Source organism: Emydura macquarii, unplaced genomic scaffold (assembly GCF_026122565.2).
Source record: "Emydura macquarii macquarii isolate MOO-44397 ecotype Brisbane River unplaced genomic scaffold, CSIRO-AGI_Emac_v2 contig_2437, whole genome shotgun sequence".
Classification (NCBI taxonomy): domain Eukaryota; kingdom Metazoa; phylum Chordata; order Testudines; family Chelidae; genus Emydura; species Emydura macquarii.
Genome location: NW_027132574.1, coordinates 1,473,962 through 1,482,043, shown reverse-complemented (window position 1 = coordinate 1,482,043; position 8,082 = coordinate 1,473,962). Strand labels below are relative to the sequence as shown.

At 38.8% G+C, this 8,082-nt stretch overlaps 1 long non-coding RNA gene across 1 annotated transcript; it reads right to left on the bottom strand.

The window, feature by feature from the left end:
* Positions 1-2,499: 2,499 nt before the first annotated feature.
* On the bottom strand, positions 2,500-5,906 carry LOC137162616 (uncharacterized). The gene is made up of 2 exons (XR_010922426.1): positions 5,803-5,906; positions 2,500-2,903 (listed from the first exon to the last, which is right to left on the bottom strand). It is a non-coding gene; the product is annotated as an uncharacterized lncRNA (long non-coding RNA).
* Between the last annotated feature and the right edge of the window lie 2,176 nt (positions 5,907-8,082).

Below are 8,082 nucleotides of genomic sequence, written 5' to 3'. Positions count from 1 at the left end.
ATAGACATGATGTATCTTGACTTTAGCAAGGCTTTTGATATGAGTCTCCCACAGTATTCTTGCCAGCAAGTTAAAGCAGTATCAGTCGGATGAATGGACGATAAAGTGGATAGAAAGCTGGCTAGATCATTGGGCTCAACAGGTCGTGATCAACAGCTCGATGTCTAGTTGTCAGCTGGTAACAAGCAGACTGCCCCATGGGTCAGTCCTGCAGCCAGTTTTATTCAATGTCATCATTAATGATCTGGAGGACAGGGTGGATTGCACCCTCAGCAAGTGTGCAGATGACACTAAACTGGGAGGAGCGGTAGATATGCTGGAGGGTAGGGATAGGATACAGAGTGACCTAGACAAATTGGAGGATTGGGCCAAAAAAATCTGATGAGGTTCAATAAGAACAAGTGCAGAGTCCTGCATTTAGGATGGAAGAATCTCATGCACTACTACAGACTGGGGCCCCACTCGCTAGGCAGCAGTTCTGCAGAAAAGATCTTGGAGATTAGAGGTCAAGAAGCTGGATATGAATCAGTGTGCCCTTATTGCCAAGAAGACTAATAGCATATCGGGCTGCATTAGTAGAAGCATTGCCAGCAGATCAAGAGAAGTGATTATTCCCCTCTGTTCGGCACTGGTGAGGCCACATTTGGAGTATTGTGTCCAATTTTAGAATCCCTGCTACAGAAAGGATGTGGACAAATTGGAAAGATTCCAGCAGAGAGCAACAAAAATGATTAGGAGGCTGGAGCACATGACTTATGAGGAGAGGCTGAGGGAACGAGGCTTGTTTAGTCTGCAGAAGAGAAGACTGAGGGGGGATTTGATAGCAGCCTTCAACTACCTGAAGGGGGGTTCCTGGGAGGATAGGGCTAGGCTGTTTCTGGGGTGGTAGATGACAGAACAAGGAGCAATGTCTTAAGTTGCAGTGGGGGAGGTCTGGATATTAGAAAAAGCTTTTTCACTAGGAGGGTGATGAAGCACTGGAATGGGTTATGTAGTGACATGGTGGAACCTCCATCCTTAAAGGCTTTTAAAGTATGGCTTGACAAAGCCCTTGCTGGGATGATTTAGTTAGGGTTGGTCCTGCTTTGAGCAGAGAGTTGGACTAAATAACCCCCTGAGGTCCCTTCCAACCTTAATATTCTATGATACACTGACCCAGCAGTATTCAGCCTGTGCACTGATGTAGCAGTTAATATTTCTTCATTCAGTGAGTCATCCCTGCCCCACTGATTACACAATGCTGTAGTTGCATGGTGTGCAAAGAATTTTTTTTATCTAATTGGCTCTTTGATGACATTCCTCACTGGGGTATCCTTACGAACAATTTATCTTCAAAATAACCCTGTCAGATAGGTAGGTATTATCCCCATTTTTTACATGGGACACTGAGACACAGAGATTCACGGATATCTAGAGTTGTTATAAGAATTATTTATTAGAGGAAAACAGATCATAATGTTCATGAATTGATGGAAGCTGTGTCAGCTAGGCCAACAGCTATTTCTTCAGCCAACATAGCACAAAGCACATTTTTCTGTATTAATTATAAATAATATAAATAAAGTGCAGTGGTTTGTTCCACAGACTTAATTAGAACCTGTAAGGCCAAATTCTGATCTCAGTTACACCAGTGTAAATCCAGAGTAACTCCACACATTTTAATGCAAATGTTAGCAGCATTTGGCATCTTGCATTTTATGGAAACTGCCTACATTTAGACAAAGCACCGAGGAAGGTTTTCAACATGCAATCTGGAGCTTTATTAAATTTTTCCCTAGTGAAATATTACTCCAGATCTCTTATTAAAGAAACACATATTATAGTATTTCAGGAAAAATGCTAAAGCAATAACCATTACCATAATGCTTGCTTTTTTATTAAAAAAGCACAGACTCAAATTTCAAAACTAATATAGGAAATTACTTTTCTATTGAGACCACTTCCTGAAGTCGCTTTGGAAGCTCATTATGTGGCTTGGGTCGTTTCTGTTCCAGTGCTATTGACTTTTTTTTCTTCTAGAACATACAGATTGCTAACTGGTTTGGGACTCAGTTAGTCCTCCAGACCTTTTAGCTTAACTTATATTAAGAGGCATTTTTTAATGTACAAAACTAACTAAACACTCTGGGAGATGGTGGGAGGGGGAACTGTTGGGTTTTTTTGGATGGTAGAATTAAATGTGTATTTACCTGATTTTCCTAAGAGATTAGCTCCTTTTTTGTCACCAAAATAAAGTGAAAAGTGTTCAGTGCCCAGCAGTTCCATCATTTTGCCTGGCAACTACATTTAGAGTCCTAAATTGTTCTCAGTGGGAGCTGCTGGGTGCTAATTATTTTTTGAAATCTGGCCACTTAGTTCAGGTGCCTAAATGGCATCAAAACCCTTTTGCAAATTTGGCTCTTAGAATTTATTTGTAATGACAAGAAAATACCTCTGGATGTTTATAAGGTTCATTTGAATAATATCCTCACCCCTCCCAAACATTGTAATACTTGAGAGTTCTGTTAAAAATAAACTTTATAGGGATTCTCAAATGACTTATATTTCAGCAATTATTTCTGGTGTTCTGCTGCTTCAAGTCCCCCTCCTCACATAGAACAGTCCAATTGATATCTATGTTTTTATGTATGGTTTCTTCACGTACACCTCCAAGTCCCAGGAAACTCTAAGCTGCACTTGCCAAGTGATGGATTTGATCCAATGGTGCTTACTGTGTCTAACTTTGATGAACCACAACATCAAATAGCAGGATCTTTTCATTAAGAAGTATAAAGCTACACAAAAGGCAGGCAGTCAAGTCATCTGATCATCTCTTCTTTACATCATAGGGGGCTAAGGCTTGCCTGATGTTAGGGCTTCTCCTCTTTCCTTCCGTTTTTCATTTTCAGTCACAAAGCAGAAGGCTAGAGTTCAAAGAGTAGGCAATGTGATATTTATTGGGTTTAGCAAGCAAGTATATAGAACAGTTCTCCACATCAGTAAAGCTTCCTTCCCTCTTTTTTCCTCTTCCTTCTTGGTAGGCTTAATTCTACCTAGTGTCTGCCTTTGCTACTACCCCTTACAATTTATGGTCCTGTTCCGGTTTTGAAGGGTCTTGGGTCTGGGATCTCAGGTACCACTTTTTTTTTTTTTTTAACCCCATGGGTGAGGTTATTTCCCACCATGGTCACCTTTTATTTGGCTTTAGTGTTTCTTTCTCTCATGCCCCCCCATCCCCTTGCCCCTCCCAAATGGTTGTTTGACCTTGTTCTGGCATCTGTCTTGGGAGAGGAGTCCATGTATCACACTCCCACTACACTTAGCAACACTAACTATACCCCTTATCTTTCCTCATAGATATAAAAAATCATTTGGCTGTAGGGCAGGCAGAAACAACACACAGTGTCTGTTCTTTGTTTACATATGTCAATAAGGTTGTAATACACAGACAACTACATCTTGAAAACATCAACTCTCAAGCAGGTAAATAAACCCAAAATTCTAACTCAAGCAAACAAATAGGTCTAAATACTATACTATCTCTAACACTTGGTACATAACAATTAGTAATAAAGGGAGGGATTTGCACATTACCAAACATTGTCTATAAACTTCATCTGAGCCCTTTCTGTGCTCTCCGGGGTAACCTAAAGCATGTATTGGAGAACACCAATTCTGTCACAAAGGGATCAAAACTCTTCTCCCCTTTCCCATTTTAGGAAATGTGCTGTGTTCAATAAGTCTGATTTCCTCTTTAAGGCAGAGTAGTGCTGAACTGACAGAACTCAAACAATTATGTTGATGCCAAATCTGTCCCAAGTATTGGGGGAAACAGTTATCTTAGGATTCTCTACAATTATTCGTATATAGGTAGCTTCAATAACAAAATTCCTTTTTCCTCAGCATGCAACCAGTAGACTCTGCTTACAGCTGGGAAAAGATAAAATAATAGGGTTACTCAGTATTGCTTCCTATTAGTCACTGTGCCCACTCTTCTAAGTTAAGTCAGTTGTTTTTGTTGTTAGTGCAGTTAAATTGGATAGCGTGTTCAAGTGAAGTCTTTCAACTTCAGGAAATAATTGAATTTTTATTCTCTGTGGAAACATTTGGCCTGTAGGCTACTTTTCTTTTTCTGGGTTAACAAAAATAGCTGCTGGTGGCATGGCAAATGACAATACTTGAGGTGTTGCTTTTAGCTCATTTCTACAAAAAGCTTATACCCATAGTGAGACTCACTGTCACTTCCACTGTATTCTTTTGTTCAGTTTCTGGCTGTCATTTCCATGCATGTTGAACACCACTAGCAACCTTTACTTTGTTCATAGTTACTGAGAGCTAAATTCTGCCTTTATATACACAGTAACACATTGACTTCAATGAGAACTGCATAGAGAGCAGAGTTTCTCGCAGTGTATCTTGTACACCTCAATGTCCTCAAATATCCTTCATTGTCTTTGTACACAGACCCAATAACACTGAGACAAGCAAGATTTTGTATTTTTACTTTGTGTTATATGTTTGTTACATTTATCGGAACTCACAATATCCACCAAATCTGTTCTTCTCTTTTTCAGTTATTACTAGCTCTGACAGAGATTTTATATATTCTGTTTCACAAGGGAAATACTGAGTCATGCCAAAGATCACTGCACCTTTGCAAGTATTAATATTGCTTTCCAAAAAATGGAATTGGGTTCTCTTAGTTTGTAAGTTGTTGAGCTGATGAACTGAGAGCTATTGCAATCAGATCACACTGACATGTCAAATTATTATTCATGTTCTTAAGGTTTATTTGAAATGTCAGTACCTACAGTATATTCGTACACAACTCTAGGGAGAATGAGATCTATGAAACATGAAATTTACTTGAATTCAGGCATCAGTGCAAACGCAAACCTCAAATCTCAGCCTAGAGGTTCACTAAGATTTATTAGTCTTTGACCGAGCCTAGGAATATTTCTCATGCTTTACCATGACTTCAGTGTAAAACCAGATAAAACCTAGGACAAGAAGGCTCATTTTGTGGCAGTGGAAGGCAAAAGACTAGAATAAGGAGCCCTGGGTTCCATCTGTTAGTCTGACAAGTACTTACTCTGCGATCTTGGTTAATCACTTAGGGCTTATCCACAAAGGCATTGAGGGGAAGCCTACACTGCTGGAAGCAAGCCCCCCAGCCTAGGCAGACAGACTCATGGTAGCCGCGCTTGAGCCAGTGCACAAAAAATAGCAGTGTGGACATTGCAGCTCAGGCTCGCAAGCCCAGGGAGTTTGGTGGGCCAAGCAGCAACATCCACAATGCTATTTTTTAGGGCACTAGCTAGAGCCCCGCTAGTGCAAATTTTTCTAGCTGGTCTTGGAGTCTCACTGCCAGCTGCAGTGTAGACATACCCCTAGGTATTTAATTGTCTCTTTAGGTGTCTAGGTCCAACATTTAGACACCACTGGCCTTCTCAAAATCATTGCTCAGCTGCTGTCTAAATTTTTGTCAGTGGGCCTATACAATGCCACTTAAGTCCTTATACCGATCCACAACTAACAAACTTTATTTTGTCATTCAGTTAGGTCTAATATCCAAATTTGGTTCACTAACTTCTGGCTCCACATCATCTGCTTTTAACAAACAATTTCAACACTCCTTGGATTATATCAATGTGGCCTTTTTGGTATAAATGAAACCAATTTTCTAATTTTCTTACATTTGTTGTGTGTTTGAGTTAATGACTCAAGATTGTCAAATAACAGGCTCAACTGGAATTATTTAATTTTATCATTCAGAGATTAATACAGCACTATACAGAATATACTAAGAAATAGGTACATTACCAACTTTTTGATGTCAGACCAAGAGAGGGTTCTGTGTCTCTCCTTCACTTTATCTGGTAGAAAACAGTTTTCATTCCCTGACTACATTCCCAAACAGGATCATTATATAGATTTTTTAAAATAAAGAATACCTCTTTGCAAAAGAATATTCTCCCAGAAATATGTTGTGATGTTCTGTCTATACATTCTCAGTTCACCTGATATGTATGAAGGCATTATTATTTACAGCTGAGAGGACTAACAGTCTCTCAGTGGGTCCTTCTTACTTCACAATCATTATTCCCTTTTGAGTCCCCAACAGAAAACATCTGGTGTAATAATCACCCACTATTAGTTTCCCAAGTTTATATATGCTTACGTAAGATAAGTAGAGATTGATATAGATATGTTTCAAGGAGATGATTTGCAAGAACAGCTGGAGTTTTATAGACATGAAGGTGCCAAAGAATTATTAAATACAGCATAATGGACAAAATTCCTGAATAGGATTACTTATCAGCCAAGGACCAGCATTCTGGGCCTTAGAATTCAGACATACTCTTTGTTGAAGATAAAGCTTCTAAAGAATAGTTAATATACAAATGAATCCGATATACTGAAAGAAAGAACTAAAAGTGTTAATAGTTAACAAGTACTAACACCCCTTTCCCAACAAGAATTATTATAAATTATTGACATTTTATGGACTTTCATATACTTTTTACAACTGAGCTCACAATTTTGGTAAATTTGTAGACCACAATTATTACAACAGAATTTCCCTCCCGCTGTTGTGGTGCAGTTAAATAAAGCAGAAAGTACCCAGACTGCAGTCCTGGGAGTAGACTTATTTTGTAACACTGTTCCTTTACAAAAAATACCTCCAATAGGGTTATAAAGGTGAATTCATATCTGTAGAGTACTTTGAGATACTCCAGTAGAAGGCACTATAAAAATATTGTCCCAGATTCTCTAGCCTGTTCTACTTATCAGGTGGTGCAAAGGAAGCAGAGACAACCTATAACTCCCAGCTGGAGATTCCTATGCTTTGTAGGAGTTTTTAGTATATGTACAAGCAATGCAGCACGGGGCCTGTTGGAACAGAAAAGGATCACAATGACTTCTGGTTATCCCCACCTGACAGACAGTTTATTGAGAACTGTAGCCAGCCAATGCAAATTAGAGCAGCCTTTAAACTTCTCTAATCTATACCAGAGTCAGGGCTAAGAGAGAATCAGGGAGCCCTTACCATCTACTTACGAGCTCATTTATTCTGCTGAACTCACCATAAATTGAATTTAATAGAGTCTGGACCATTAAATGCAGTTATTAACTGTTATTATTAAAGAGTTCCATGAAAAAGTTGAAAAGTTATGAAAATGATAAATTTTAAATATTCAAAATATTCTAAAATTCAGTTTTTCAATAAAATTTTAATTAACATTTTTAATTTCAGTGGAAAAGTAGGAGTAATATTTTATAATTGTTTCCATTCCCCCCCCACATTTTTCAGTGACTAATAATTCATTGAACAAGAGTTAAAAGCTACAGCAAAGTACCTTGAACTTAAAAGGCTACAGGCCTGGAATTAGCTCCACAAAATAGATATCTGTATCTCCATGACTTCAATGGGGCTCTGTGGGGCTGCAAAGGTCCATCCACAGATGGTCAATTACAGACTGGGGGGCTAAATGAGTTTAGACAGTTGTTACCACACTGTCTTACCTGGGAAAGTGTTTACAAATGCTCATATCTCCAAAGATTTAGTCAGTGGAACTACTTTTCTGACAAAGTGTTGCAAAACTAAACTCTTACTTTCACCCCATCAATGCTGCTTTGATTGTTTGTTTTCCCAATACATGTTTGTGGTGATTTAGGAATCTGTCTATATAACTTATGAAGTCTCTGTATGTAGCTTTACTAAGATGTAAATTCCATCATAAATGTGCAGCCCGTTTGCCTTTTCTTCTGGCTGCCTATCTCCATTTTGGATTGAAATATCAAAGGCTGGTCACAAAAGAACAAAAAGCAGTTATTTACTTAAAATGCTTTCCCATTGAAAAGGAATAGCTCTAAACAACAGGGTAACTCTCAAGCAGAAGTAATTGTTTATTAGGGGAGACCAGGAGTAATTGTTAATTAGGGGATATGTCACCTTGGCAATGAGGTCAGGAGTGTCTGATCACCTGAGGAGGCTGAGTAGGATGTCATCTGATTGGGGTTGGGGAAGTTTTAAAAGGGCAGGAGCTGCTTTTTTTCGGGGGCCATTTTTGTCCAACTCAAGAGAATGGAGAAGCAACT